Source organism: Heterodontus francisci, chromosome 28, assembly GCF_036365525.1.
Source record: "Heterodontus francisci isolate sHetFra1 chromosome 28, sHetFra1.hap1, whole genome shotgun sequence".
Lineage (NCBI taxonomy): Eukaryota > Metazoa > Chordata > Chondrichthyes > Heterodontiformes > Heterodontidae > Heterodontus > Heterodontus francisci.
Genome location: NC_090398.1, coordinates 62,516,874 through 62,532,746, shown reverse-complemented (window position 1 = coordinate 62,532,746; position 15,873 = coordinate 62,516,874). Strand labels below are relative to the sequence as shown.

Here is a 15,873-nt window from a genome sequence, read left to right as displayed (position 1 = left end):
CTAGATTGCTCCGGGGAAAGCCAGCATGGACGTGATAGGCCAAACGACCACCTTCTATGTTGTAAATGACTCTGTGTTGTTTCTCAAATTCAATGCACTGGTGCTTGGGAAATAATCTCAAAGTAAATTGTGCAACCAGAAAATGAGAAACAAGGCAAGGGACGCATAAGGAAGCAAAATTGCTGAAACCCGGGATTGAATCAGGGCCCTTTAGATTTTCATTCTAACGCTCTCCCAACTGAGTTTTTCAGCCCTACATTAAAAGTGGCTTGGTGTCCTTGTTTTGGAAGAAAATACATACATTCAAGTTTTCCAAAAAATTAAAGAACACAACATGTGAGTAATATTCCCCATTGCTTTCTCAGTACTGATGGATTGTGAAGCGGGAGACAGCCAGAAGTGCCACTGAGCCGCAGAGACCCCGAGCTGAGAATGAAATGAGATCAAATTCAATCTTTCATAGTGAGATGCTGCTGAGAGGTAAGAGTCCTGAATCAAAGCGAGACTTGCTCATTTCAAACACTCCCTGTACTCTCTGCTCATGAAGCCTCAAAAAAGGGAAAAACAGAATGGCACTCAAACTCATAACCCTTTCATTAAAAGTCTCATGTTCGACTGACAGAACTGTCACTTCCACTCGGTCTCTTATTGGATGGATGCAACTCCAACGCAGGGGTGGCATTCAAATCCTCCCATGGGTCCACATGTCAGACTGAGTTCCATGTTGTAGACTCAAGCAAAGGAAATCTGCTCATTTCCAAAACTGTCAGCGAATTGAAGCTGATTACAATCAACATCATCAGAGGTCAGAACTACCTGGTGAAAGAAGACACCCTGAAGAAGGATCCACAATTATTCAAAGGCATCGACAAAGTGAAAAAGTAGAAAACAGATGAGTCAATGCAAGCCAAACAACAGAAACACTGAAGAATTCCATTCCATAACCCAGTCCTGTTGTTTTTGGAGTCAGGTCACAATTACAGCAACAACTTTATATTCCCACTTGGCTATCTGTACATTTAGTTAATTACAATTTTGTCGACAAGCTCTTTGAATCCAGTAGTCTGGTCCTCAAGCCAGCTCCGCATGGAAGTCAATTCCATCTTCGGCAAGGCTGAAACCAATAGTTAACCTTAATCTAAAAACGCCAGCAGACCAGGGCTCGTCCGGGACTTGAACCCGGGATCTCTCGCATGTTAATTAACCATACACCCTAAGCGAGAATCATACCCCTAGACCAACGAGCCACTGACTGGTCAGGCTTTATTAGCTGCTGTGGAATTTCACTGGAACCCCCCAGCCAATCATCCATTTTTTTTCAGATCAAAGCAACATCCTGCAAATGCTGAAATAAAAACAGAAAGTGCTGGAAATGTTCAGCAGCTCTGGCAGCATCTGTGCTGTGAGAAACACAGTTAACGTTTCTGGGCACTCACCTTTTGTTTCAGCCATCCTTTCAGACTGCTTCTGTCCATCCAATCTCACTTTCTATTCTATCCACATTCTAACCATTCACTACGTTACTACATTTTTCATGAATTCCTCATTTCTTTTATTAATGACAATGTTGTATTTCTGGCCTTTGCTTCAGACACCACCACAAGTGGAATCATGTCTCCATCTACCCAATCAAACCACTTCGCTGCATCCTCACATTGCAATGTTTCTTTAACCCTGACAGACTGTGGAGTTTCTGCTGCTTAATTGCAGTTCTTGCTTCCCGCCAGTAGATGTCACCTCACTCCAATGCAGTGAAGTTTACAAATCTGAGAGAGACACAACAGGAAATAATTGTTCAGATTATAGTGAATGTGTGGGATTTAGAAATACTAGGAGTGGAGACGAGTTATTATTGCACTCTGCTATTACATCTTTTATAATGGACTCCAGCATTTTCCCCACGACTGATGTCAGGCTAACCGGTATATAATTCGCTGTTTCCTTTCTGCCTCTTTTTTTAAATAGTGGAGTTACATTAACTACCGTCCAATCCATTGGAACTGTTCCAGAGTCGATAGAAATTTGAAAAAAGACCAGAAATGCATCTGCTATTTCAAGGGCCACTTCCTTAAGTACTCTGGGATGTAGAATATCAGGCCCTGGGGATTTATCGGCCTTCAATCCCATCAATTTCCCAAACATTCCCAACTAATACTGATTTCATACATTTCCTCCTTCTCACTAGACCCTATGTTCCCCAACATTTCTGGGAGATAATTTGTATCCTCCTTTGTGAAGACAGATCCAAAGTATGTATTTAATTGGTCTGTCATTTCTTGGTTCCCCATTATAAATTCCCCCGTTTCTGACTGTAAGGGGCCCAAATTTATCTTCACTACTCTTTTTCTCTTCACATATCTATAGAAGCTTTTACAGTCAATTTTGATGTTCTCTGCAAGCTTATTTCCACTTGTTAATCAATCCCTTTGTCCTCCTCTGCTAAATTCCAAACTGCTCACAATCTTCAGGTTTGCTGCTGGTTCTGGCCATTTTATATTTCTCCTCCTTGGATCTAATACTTCCCTTAATTTCTTTTGTAAGCCACAGTTGAGCCACCCTTCCTGTTTTACATTTGCACAGACAGGAATGAACAATTGTTGTAATTCATCCATGCACACTTTAAATTCTAGCCATTGCCTATCCACTGTCAACCCTTTAAGTAACATTCCCCATTCTATCATAGCCAACTCAAGCCTCATACCTTCATAGTTTCCTTTGTTTAGATTCAAGACCCGAATCTCGGAATCAACTCTCTCACTCTCCATCTTAATGAAGAATTTTATCATATTATGGGTGCACTTCCCCAAGGGACCCGACACAACAAGATTGTTAACTAATCCTTTCTCATTACACAATACCCAGTCCAGGATGGCCTGTTCTCTAGAGGTGTTTTACACCTCTATCAATTCTCCACTCAATCTCCTTTGATATAGGCAGAATAATCTTAGCTTTTCCAACCTAACCTTGTAACTAAAATCCCACATCCCTGGATCCATTCTGGTAAATCACCTCTGCGTCCTCTCAAGGACCCTCAAATTCTTTCTAAAGTCTGCTGAGCAGAACTGGAAGCAACACTCCAATTGGGGCTGAACCAGAGTTTTATAATGTTTCAGCATAACTTCCCTGCTTTTGTACTCAATGCCTCTATTTATAAAGCCCAAGATCCCATATGCTTTGCAAACCACTCTTGCAATATGTCTTCCCACCTTCAAAGATTGATGCACATGAACCCCAAGTCCCTCTATTCCAGTACACTCTTTAGAACTGTGCCATTAAGTATATATTGCCACTCCCTATTCCTTATGCCAAAATACATCACCTCACACTTGTCACTATTAAATTCCATCTGCCACCTGTCTGCCCATTCTGCTAGCCTATCACTGTCCTGTTGCAGGCAGTTCAAATCATCCTCACTGTTTGCCACTCCTGCAAGTTTGATGTCATCGGCATATTTTGAGATTCTACTCTGTATTCCAAGATCCAAGTCACTTACCTTGAGCAAAAAAAGCAGTGGTTCTCGCACTGACCCTTGGGGAACACCACTGTCGACTATCCTCCAGTCTGACAAAGAACCATTTAATAAGACTCGCTGTTTTCTGTCCTTAAACCAATTTTCTATCCAATTGGACACTGACCCTCCTATACCACGAACCTCAATTTTGTTAACCGCCCTTTTATGTGGTACCTTGTCAAACGCTTCCTTAAAATCCATATAAACAACATCCACTGCATTCCCTTCATCAACCTGCTCTGTTAGTTCATCAAAAAATGCAGTTAGATTAGTCAAGCATGAACTCCCATTTATAAATCCATGCTCACTCTCCTTAATTAAGTCAAACCTCTCCAAGTGACTGTTGATTTTTTACCCTGATTATTCTTTCTAAAACCTTACCCACCGCTGCTGTTAATCTAACTAGCCTGTAGTTACCCGGACTGTCCTTACACCGTTTCTGGAATAAGGTTGTCGCATTTGCCACTGTTTAATCCTCTGGCACCTCCCCCGTATCCAGGGAAGATTGGAAGATTATAGCAAGCCCTTGCGTTATCTGCATCCGCATTTCCTTTCGCAACCTGGGATGTGAGCCATCCGGACCAGGTGATTTATCTTCCCTAAGCACAGCCAGCCTTTTTGTACCTCCCTCTCCTAATTTGTACTCTCTCCATTGCCTCTACTCTCTTCACTTCGACTGATATTTTGTCAAATTCCACTTCCTTAGTGATCACTAATACAAAGTACTCATTCAGAAGATTAACATTGCCCTGCACCTCTAAGCTTATATTATCCTTTTTGTCCCTAATAGGCCCGACTCAATCTCTTACTCCCCACTTATCATTTACATGTTGCTCGAAGATTTTTTGGTTTCCTTTCATGTTGACTGCCAGTCTATTCTCATAGAAATAGAGAATAAGCAAATATAGAAGATATAAGTATTTCCCATCCTTGATGAGGTGGAAATTTTTTATTTGTGGGTGGTAATGACTTGGCCCATGAGTGTGGTGGAAGCAGAGACAATCAATGATTTGAAAAGGAAATTAGATGGATACTTGAAGGAAAGAAACTTGCAGGAGGAAAGGGATCGAGCTGGTGAGTGGAACTGACTAGATTGCTCCGGGGAGAGCCAGCATGGACGTGATAGGCCAAACGACCACTTTCTATGCTGTAAATGACTCTGTGTTGTTTCTCAAATTCAATCCACTGGTGCTTGGTAAATAATTTCAAAGGAAATAATGCAACTGGAAAATCAGATCCAAGGCAAGGGATGCATAAGGAAGCGAAATTGCTGAAACCCAGGATTGAACCAGGGACATTTAAATCTTCAGTCTAATGCTCTCCCAACTGAGCTATTTCAGCTCTACATTAACAGCGTTTTGGTGTCCGTGTTTTGGAAGAAAATACATACATTCAAGTTTTCCAAAAAATTAAAGAACACAACATGTGAGTAATATTCCCCATTGCTTTCTCAGTACTGATGGATTGTGAAGCGGGAGACAGCCAGAAGTGCCACTGAGCCGCACAGACCCCGAGCTGAGAATGAAATGAGATCAAATTCAATCTTTCATAGAGAGATGCTGCGGAGAGGTAAGAGTCCTGAATCAAAGCGAGACTTGCTCATGTCAAACACTCCCTGTACTCTCTGCTCATGAAGCCTTAAAAAAGGGAAAAACAAAATGGCACTCAAACTCTCAAAAATAAAAGCAAAATACTGCGGACGCTGGAAATCTGAAACAAAAACAAGAAATACTGCAACCACTCAGCAGGTCTGGCAGCATCTGTGGAAAGAGAAGCAGAGTTAATGTTTCGGGTCAGTGACCCTTCTTCAGAACTGACAAATATTAGAAAAGTCACAGATTATAAGCAAGTGAGGTGGGGGTGGGGCAAGAGATAACAAAGGAGAAGGTGCAGATTGGACCAGGCCACATAGCTGACCAAAAGGTCACGGAGCAAAGGCAAAAAATATGTTGATGGTGTGTTGAAAGTCAAAGCATTAGTACAGATTAGGTGTGAATACACTGAATGTTGAACAGCAGCAAGTGCAAACCTGAAAAAAAACCTGAAAAAAAACAGTGGGTAAGCAAACTGAACAAACTAAGATGAAATGAAATAAATGCAAAAAAAATTGTAAAAAATGTAAAAAATAATGTAAAAAAAAAGGAAGAAAAAATAACTAAAAATGAAAGTAAAATGGGGGGCTGTCATGCTCTGAAATTATTGAACTCAATGTTCAGTCCGGCAGGCTGTAGTGTGCCTAATCGGTAGATGAGATGCTGTTCCTCGAGCTTGCGTTGATGTTCACTGGAACACTGCAGCAATCCCAGGACAGAGATGTGAGCATGAGAGCAGGGGGGAGTGTTGAAATGGCAAGCAACCGGAAGCTCAGGGTCCTGCTTGCGGACTGAGCGGAGATGTTCCGCAAAGCGGTCACCCAGTCTGCGCTTGGGCTCCCCAATGTAGAGGAGACCACACTGTGAGCAGCGAATACAGTATACTACATTGAAAGAAGTACAAGTAAATCGCTGCTTCACCTGAAAGGAGTGTTTGGGGCCTGGGATAGTGAGGAGAGAGGAGGTAAATGGGCAGGTATTACACCTCCTGCGATTGCAGGGGAAGGTGCCCTGAGACGGGGACGAGGTGGTGGGGGTAATGGAGGAGTGGACCAGGGTGTCGCGGAGGGAACGATCCCTTCGGAATGCTGACAGGGGAAGGGAGGGGAAGATGCGACTGGTAGTGGCATCACGCTGGAGGTGGCGAAAATGGCGGAGGATGATCCTTTGGATTTGGAGGCTGGTGGGATGAAAAGTGAGGACAAGGGGAACCCTGTCACGGTTCTGGGAGGGAGGGGAAGGGGTGAGGGTAGAGGTGCGGGGAATGGGTCGGACACGGTTGAGGGCCCTGTCAACAACAGTGGGGGGAAATCTTCGGTTGAGGAAAAAGGAGGTCATATCAGAAGCACCGTCATGGAAGGTAGCATCATCAGAGCAGATGCGTCGGAGACGGAGAAACTGGGAGGATGGAATGGAGTCCTTACAGGAGGTAGGGTGTGAAGAAGTGTAGTCGAGGTAGCTGTGGGAGTCGGTGGGCTTATAATGGATATTGGTAGACAACCTATTCCCAGAGATGGAGACAGTGAAGTCGAGGAAGGGAAGGGAAGTGTCAGAGATGGACCATGTGAAGGTGAGAGAAGGGTGGAAATTGGAAGCAAAGTTGATAAAGTTTTCTAGTTCGGGGCGGGAGCAGGAAACGGCACCGATACAGTCATCAATGTACCGGAAAAAGAGTTGGGGGAGGGGGCCTGAGTAGGACTGGAACAAAGAATGCTCGACATATCCCACAAAAAGACAGGCATAACTAGGACCCATGCGGGTACCCATAGCGACACCTTTTACTTGAAGGAAGTGCGTGGAGTTGAAGGAGAAGTTGTTCAATGTGAGAACAAGTTCAGCCAGGCGGAGGAGGGTGGTGGTGGATGGGGACTGGTTGGGCCTCTGTTCCAGGAAGAAGCGGAGAGCCCTCAAACCATCCTGGTGCGGGATGGAGGTGTAGAGCGATTGGACGTCCATAGTGAAGAGGAGGCGGTTGGGACCAGGAAAGTGGAAATTGTCAAAATGACGTAGGGCGTCAGAAGAGTCACGGATTTTGGGAAGGAGGTAGAAGCGGGCTGTCCGGGGTTGTGGGACTATGAGGTTGGAAGCTGTAGAGGGAAGATCTCCAGAGGAGATGAGGTCAGTGACAGTCCTTTGGACGGTGGCTTGATGTTCGGTGGTGGGGTCATGGTCCAGAGGGAGGTAAGAAGAGGTCTCTGTGAGTTGGCTTTGAGCTTCTGCAAGGTAGAGGTCGGTACGCCATACAACAACAGCACCACCCTTGTCTGCAGGTTTGATGACCATGTCGGGGTTAGACCTGAGAGAACGGAGTGCCTCAAGTTCAGAGGGGGACAATGTTCTCACATTGAACAACTTCTCCTTCAACTCCACGCACTTCCTTCAAGTAAAAGGTGTCGCTATGGGTACCCGCATGGGTCCTAGTTATGCCTGTCTTTTTGTGGGATATGTCGAGCATTCTTTGTTCCAGTCCTACTCAGGCCCCCTCCCCCAACTCTTTTTCCGGTACATTGATGACTGTATCGGTGCCGTTTCCTGCTCCTGCCCCGAACTAGAAAACTTTATCAACTTTGCTTCCAATTTCCACCCTTCTCTCACCTTCACATGGTTCATCACTGACACTTCCCTTCCCTTCCTCGACTTCTCTGTCTCCATCTCTGGGAATAGGTTGTCTACCAATATCCATTATAAGCCCATCGACTCCCACAGCTACCTCGGCTACACTTCTTCACACCCTACCTCCTGTAAGGACTCCATTCCATTCTCCCAGTTTCTCTGTCTCCGACGCATCTGCTCTGATGATGCTACCTTCCATGACGGTGCTTCTGATGTGACCTCCTTTTTCCTCAACCGAGGATTTCCCCCCACTGTGGTTGCCAGGGCCCTCAACCGTGTCCGACCCATTCCCCGCACCTCTACCCTCACCCCTTCCCCTCCCTCCCAGAACCGTGACAAGGTTCCCCTTGTCCTCACTTTTCATCCCACCAGCCTCCATATCCAAAGGATCATCCTCCGCCATTTTCGCCACCTCCAGCGTGATGCCACTACCAGTCGCATCTTCCCCTCCCTTCCCCTGTCAGCATTCCGAAGGGATCGTTCCCTCCGCGACACCCTGGTCCACTCCTCCATTACCCCCACCACCTCGTCCCCGTCCCAGGGCACCTTCCCCTGCAATCGCAGGAGGTGTAATACCTGCCCATTTACCTCCTCTCTGCTCACTATCCCAGGCCCCAAACACTCCTTTCAGGTGAAGCAGCGATTTACTTGTACTTCTTTCAATGTAGTAAACTGTATTCGCTGCTCACAGTGTGGTCTCCTCTACATTGGGGAGACCAAGCGCAGACTGGGTGACCGCTTTGCGGAACATCTCCGCTCAGTCCGCAAGCAGGACCCTGAGCTTCCGGTTGCTTGCCATTTCAACACTCCCCCCTGCTCTCATGCTCACATCTCTGTCCTGGGATTGCTGCAGTGTTCCAGTGAACATCAACGCAAGCTCGAGGAACAGCATTTCATCTACCGATTAGGCACACTACAGCCTACCGGACTGAACATTGAGTTCAATAATTTCAGAGCATGACAGCCCCCCATTTTACTTTAATGTTTAGTTATTTTTTCTTCCTTTTTTTTTACATTCTTTTTTACATTTTTTACAATCTTTTTTTGCATTTATTTCATTTCATCTTAGTTTGTTCAGTTTGCTGACCCACTGTTTTTATCAGGTTTTTTTTCAGGTTTGCACTTGCTGCTGTTCAATATTCAGTGTATTAACACCTAATCTGTACTAATGCTTTGTCTTTCAACACACCAATAACATATTGTTTGCCTTTGCTCCGTGACCTTTTGGTCAGCTATGTGGCCTGGTCCAATCTGCACCTTCTCCTTTGTTATCTCTTGCCCCACCCCCACCTCACTTGCTTATAATCTGTGACTTTTCTAATATTTGTCAGTTCCGGAGAAGGGTCACTGACCCGAAACGTTAACTATGCTTCTCTTTCCACAGATTCTGCCAGACCTGCTGAGTGATTCCAGCATTTCTTGTATTTGACTCAAACTCACAACCCTGCCATTAAAAATCTCATATTCGACTGACAGAACTGTCACTTCTACTCGTTGTCTTATTGGGTGGATGCAACTCCAACGCAGGGGTGGCATTCAAATCCTCCCATGGGTCCACATGTCAGACTGAGTTCCATGTTGTAGACTCAAGCAAAGGAAATCTGCTCAGTTCCAAAACTATCAGCGAATTGAAGCTGATTGCAATCAACATCATCAGAGGTCAGAACTACCTGGTGAAAGAAGACACTCTGAAGAAGGATCCACAATTATTCAAAGGCATCGACAAAGTGAAAAACAAGAAAATCGATGAGTCAATGCAAGCCAAACAACAGAAACACTGAAGAATTCCATTCCAGTCCATTCCAGAACCCAGTCCTGTTGTTTTTGGAGTCAGGTCTCAATTACTGCGACAACTTTATATTCTCACTTGGCTATCTGTACATTTTGTAAATTTCAATTTTGTCGGCAAGCTCTTTGAATCCAGTTCTCTGGTCCTGAAGCCAGCTCCGTAAGGCTGACACCAATCAGTAACATGAAACTAAAAATTCCAAGAGCTCATTGGTGATTTGAACCTGGGGTCGCTCACACTTTCATTAATCACACTTCTTTAACAAGAATCACACCCGTTGACCAAGGAGCCACTGACAGCAAGGTGTTGCATTAGCTCCTGTGGAATTTCACGGGCACCCACAGTGGATCATCCAACCCATAATCCTGAGATTAAAAGTGTCCTGTTCCACTGACTGAACTGTCACTTCTACTCTGTCTCTTTTTGGACGGATGCAGTTGTAGGCTCCTCCCCAGGGTTGGCAGTTTTTTCTCTGTGAACCAGCTTCCTCTCAGTTCCCAAATTTATCAGTAAATCCACTGACAAAATCTCCAAAGTGTTATTTGTTCCTCTCACTCCTCGACAATAAAATTTCGATCTCTTTGCTCTTTTTACCTTCCAAACATTGTTATCCATTTTGCTCTGCATTTATTTCTCTCTCCTTTTTATTTAGTTCATGCATTTTCTTAGAAACATTTCATTTCAATTATTTCTGGGGCAAGAAATGAACAGAAGAGATTTGCTGCAATGATAACAGGGGGGAAGGATTTCAGTTATGTGGAGAGATTGGAGAAGCTGAAGTTGTTCTTCTTGGAGCAGAGAACGTTCAGAAGAGATTTGTCCAAGGTGTTCAAAATCATGATGGTTCTCAACACTTTCAATCAGGAGAAACTGTTTCCTGTGGCAAAAGGGTCAGTAAGCAGAGGACACAGATATCAGGTGATTGGCAAAAGAACCAGAGGTGACATGAAGAACCATTTGTTACACAGTAATGTGTTGTGATCTGGAATGCACTGCCTGATTGGGAGATGAAAGCAGATTCAATCGTAACTTTCAAAAGGGATATGGATAGATGCTGGAAGGGAAAATGTACAGGATTACAGGAAAAAGCCACGCAGCAGGACTAATTGTAATTTGTCTCTACCAAAGAGACAACACTGGCATGATGGACCAAATGGTCTCTTTGTTCGTCATTCTGTGATTCCATAGACATCATGTTGCTAGAATTCCCTCTGACCTGGAAGAGAATCAAACCGATTCGAGGTATTGTAAACACCACCCATGCCATGTTGTTTATTCTCTGTTTTTCACGTTGGCTGCCCCTCGTTCTTTATGTGTTTCCAGCCTGGTCTGCTCCTCTGACCTTCATTCCTGACACTCTATCGACCGTGGCTGACTCATTGTTTGCAATGTTGTGTAATGGTGACTTCACCTTTAAGAAATTGTACCTTTAAGAGACCAAGCCACTGATGCAACAGATGACATCATCATACATATATAAGGAGACACCATTTTGAGAGACACATTCTACACATGGCTTGTAGAGAGCGCACACACACCAATGAGAAAAAGACCTGGGACCTGTGATCATGCAATGTAGATAAGAAAGACAATAAATACTGTTTGTATTGAATCTGAATATAAAGCCTGGGGTCATCATTTAATGTAGACGGAAGAACACAGCACAACACTATATTTTTCTGACATTGAGGATTAAAAAGAAGTAATCACACAGACAACCAGGGACATACAGAAGACTTACATTGACAATTCCAGATTTAAATAAATAACAATCATCATGTGTACACAACAACAGCCATTCTTTCCAGCCTTTACAGAGATAGACAGCAACCCAGGGCCACACTGGAGCAAATGGCTCACAAGACTTGAACTCCTAATGATGGCACTCGCTATCAATACACCCCGAAGAAAGAGAGCGTTACTCCTACACTCTGCTGGACCAAAAGTTGACAATACCTTCAATACACTCAGCGACACTGGAACCGATAATGATTATGATGTTGCGATGCATTTTCTAACAAGATATTTTCAAGCAAGGGCAAATCCTCACTCTGAAATTTATGTTTCAGGCAAGCAAAACAATATGGTGCGAGACTCTTGACCACTACATGATGAGACTCAGAAGTCTGAGAAAGAGGCAAATAACGTGACGACGAGATTCCCCTGAGAAACACACAAAACACAAAGACACAGAGGAAACCCAGAGAAAGGTCAAGGAAGACCAAGACAGAAGTCACAATCACATTCAAACATCCAATCATTGCAGTGGTGAGGATCCTTATTACAAAACTTGTCCTTCGAGAGGGAAGAAGTGTCAAGTCTGCAGAAAAATGGGACATTTCACTACAGTATGCTGATCGAAGCCTGCAGGAAACATTCATAGATTTAAATGCCAGAAGGAAGATTACATATTTGCAGCACGAGAGAAGATTTTTGTTGCTCGCGACCACAAGTCCCGACACATGCCCATGTGTGATGTGTTCAGAGGCAATTAGACAATATCTGCAGTAATTGACTCGGAGCAATGATCAACATAATGGATGCTCCGACATTCCACAAGTAACAGAGAAAACAGAAACTGTAATTGAACAAGCTGATATCTAAAATCTTCCCCCATGGATCAGATACTCCTCCACCAGTCCTAGGGATCATCCAAGTTACTTTTAAGTCCTCCCAGGGGTCCACATGTCAGACTGAGTTCCATGTTGTAGAATCAAGCAAAGAAAATGTGCTCAGTTCCAAAACTATCAGCAAGTTGAAGCTGATTACGATCAACATCACCAGAGGTCAGAACTACATTGTGAAAGAAGACAGTCTGAAGAAGGATCCACAATATATACAAAGACATCGGCAAAGTAAAAAAGAAAACTTTATTTTAGTTTGTTCAGTTTGTTTCTACTGTGCCTACCCACTGTTTTTTTCATGTTTGTGATTGTGGCTGTTTAGTTTTTCAGTCCATTAACACCCTATCTGCACTAATGCTTTGTCTTTCAGCACACCATTAACATATTGTTTCCCTTTTTCTGGTCAACTATTCTGTGGCCTTGTCCTATCTACACCTTCTCCTTTGTCATCTCTTGCCCCACCCCCGCTTCACTTGCTTACAATCTTTTACATTTCTAATATTTGCCAGTTCTGAAGAAGGGTCAGTGACCTGAAACGTTAACTCTGCTTCTCTCTCCACAGATGCTGCCAGACCTGCTGAGTCTTGTCAGCACTTTCAGTTTTTATTTCAGATTTCCAGCATCCGCAGTATTTTGCTTTTAAGAAAATCGATGAATCAGTTTCCTTATTTATTTCTGACAAATGATAGATTTGAGTTAGGTAAGGTACCAAGGGTTACAGAAACAAGCAGACAAATGGTGTTAATATACAGATCAGCAAATATCTAATTGAATGGTGGAACAGACTCGAAAGGCTGAATGTCCTCATCAAGTTCCTATGTTTCTCTTCATTGTCCAAACCCCAACAGTTAACGTCTTTGTTCTCTCCATAGACGTTGAATGAGCCATCGTGTGTTTCCAGTGTTTTGACTTGTTTAAAGGTCGGTTTTTGGGATGAGCCGATGGAATTTAAAACAGATATCCGGCTTCAAACTGCTATTAACCGAGGCCACGCCATTGTCGGATCATTTAATGACCACTCAAAATTCACCTGAGACCAGTGTTAGTGTGCAGCGATGAGAGGGGATTTCTGTACAGTCAGGGCAGGGAACAGCAGTGAGACCAGTGTTAATGTGCAGCTATGAGAGGGGATTTCTGTACAGTCAGAATAGGCAACAGCAGTGAGACCAGTGTTAATGTGCAGCTATGAGAGGGGATTTCTGTACAGTCAGAGCAGGGAACAGCAGTGAGACCAGTGTTAATGTGTAGCTATGAGAGGGGATTTCTGTGCAGTCAGGGCAGGGAACAGCAGTGAGACCAGTGTTAATGTGCAGCTATGAGAGGGGATTTCTGTACAGTCAGAATAGGAAACAGCAGTGAGACCAGTGTTAATGTGCAGCTATGAGAGGGGATTTCTGTACAGTCAAAGCAGGGAACAGCAGTGAGACCAGTGTTAATGTGCAGCTATGAGAGGGGATTCCTGTACAGTCAGAGCAGGGAACAGCAGTGAGACCAGTGTTAATGTGCAGCTATGAGAGGGGATTTCTGTACAGTCAGGGCAGGGAACAGCAGTGAGACCAGTGTTAATGTGCAGCTATGAGAGGGGATTTCTGTCCAGTCAGAATAGGGAACAGCAGTGAGACCAGTGTTAATGTGCAGCTATGAGAAGGGATTTCTGTACAGTCAGAGCAGGGAACAGCAGTGAGACCAGTGTTAATGTGCAGCTATGAGAGGGGATTTCTGTACAGTCAGAGCAGGGAACAGCAGTGAGACCAGTGTTAATGTGCAGCTATGAGAGGGGATTTCTGTACAGTCAGAGCAGGGAACAGCAGTGAGACCAGTGTTAATGTGCAGCTATGAGAGGGGATTTCTGTACAGTCAGGGCAGGGAACAGCAGTGAGACCAGTGTTAATGTGCAGCTATGAGAGGGGATTTCTGTACAGTCAGAGCAGGGAACAGCAGTGAGACCAGTGTTAATGTGAAGCTATGAGAGGGGATTTCTGTACAGTCAGAGCAGGGAACAGCAGTGAGACCAGCGTTAATGTGCAGCTATGAGAGGGGATTTCTGTAACGTCAGGGCAGGGAACAGCAGTGAGACCAGTGTTAATGTGCAGCTGTGAGAGGGGACTTTTGTACAGTCAGGGCAGGGAACAGCACTGAGACCAGTGTTAATGTGCAGCTATGAGAGGGGATTGTTGTACAGTCAGGGCAGGGAACAGCAGTGAGACCAGTGTTAATGTGCAGCTATGAGAGGGGATTTCTGTACAGTCAGGGAATGGAACAGCAGTGAGACCAGTGTTAATGTGCAGCTATGAGAGGGGACTTTTGTACAGTCAGGGCATGGAACAGCAGTGAGACCAGTGTTAATGTGCAGCTATGGGAGGGGATTTTTGTACAGTCAGGGCAGGGAACAGCAGTGAGACCAGTGTTAATGTGCAGTTATGAGAGGGGATTTCTGTACAGTCAGAGCAGGGAACAACAGTGAGACCAGTGTTAATGTGCAGTTATGAGAGGGGATTTCTGTACAGTCAGGGAATGAAACAGCAGTGAGACCAGTGTTAATGTGCAGCTATGAGAGGGGATTTCTGTACAGTCAGGGAATGGAACAGCAGTGAGACCAGTGTTAATGTGCAGCTATGAGAGGGGATTTCTGCACCATCAGGGCAGGGAAAAGCAGTGAGACCAGTGTTAATGTGCAGCTATGAGAGGGGATTTATGTACCGTCAGGGCAGGGAACAGCAGTGAGACCAGTGTTAATGTGCAGCTATGAAAGGGGATTTCTGTACAGTCAGGGCGGGGAACAGCAGTGAGGGAGAGAAGCTGTCGGTATCTGGGCAGGGTCTGAGTTTATCGAACAGTATCAAGAAAGAGCAATTATATTGGGACTGGGTTGTGTTCTCTCTCACACACAGACAGTTACTCTCCCTCCCTCTGTCTTGCTCTCTCTCACAGACACATACCCAATTTTTTCTCTCTCTTGTGAACTCTGTCTCATACTCTTTCTCTCTGCCCATTTTCCAGTAGAAATAGAAAGCCTTCTACTATTTTGGAGAATCTGGTGTTGTTCTTCTTTGGGAAGAGAAGGTTGAGATGAGATTTGATAGAGGTGTTCAAAATCATGAAGGGTTTGGACAGAGTAGATAGGGAGAAACTATTCTCATTGGCAGAAGTGTCAAGAACCAGAGGGCACAGATTTAAGGTGAAAGGCCAAAGAACCAGAGGCAACATGAGGAAAAACTTTTTTATGCAGCGACTGGTTAGGATCTGGATTGCACTGCCTGACAGTGTGGTGGAGGCAGATTCAATCATGACTTTTGAAAGAGAATTTAATAATTATCTGAAGAAAAGAAAATGCAGGGTTACAGGCAAAGGCGGGGAGTGTGACTAGCTGGCTTGTTCTTGCAGAGAGCTGGCATGGACACAAAGGGCTGAATGGCCTCCTTCTTTGCTGTAACCTGTCTATGATTCTCTGACTCTAAGCCTAGAGATTACCAGTGCCTGTGAGTGCCTCAAATGTCTACAGGTGGTGAACCAGCCCACAAAACAAGGAATGAAGCAGTAATTAAAGTTCAGAAATCCTAAGGTATCAGGATGTGGGAGGGACTATTGCTCTCAGTTTAAAGTACTGATTTCATTAATTGAATATCCTTAGTGTCCCAGCTCAGTGTAATCCTGAGCAATAATTGCCAGCAGGTTTTTGAAGTGACAATTAAATGAGGCCCTGTTGGTGGATGTTAAAGATTCCCCAGCGCTATTGAAAGAATC

At 44.4% G+C, this 15,873-nt stretch overlaps 1 non-coding gene across 1 annotated transcript; it reads right to left on the bottom strand.

Annotated features, from left to right (window-relative positions):
• Window positions 1–1,158: 1,158 nt before the first annotated feature.
• On the bottom strand, window positions 1,159–1,247 carry trnap-agg (transfer RNA proline (anticodon AGG)). The gene is given in 2 exon segments: window positions 1,159–1,194; window positions 1,212–1,247. It is a non-coding gene; the product is annotated as a tRNA-Pro (tRNA).
• Window positions 1,248–15,873: the final 14,626 nt, after the last annotated feature.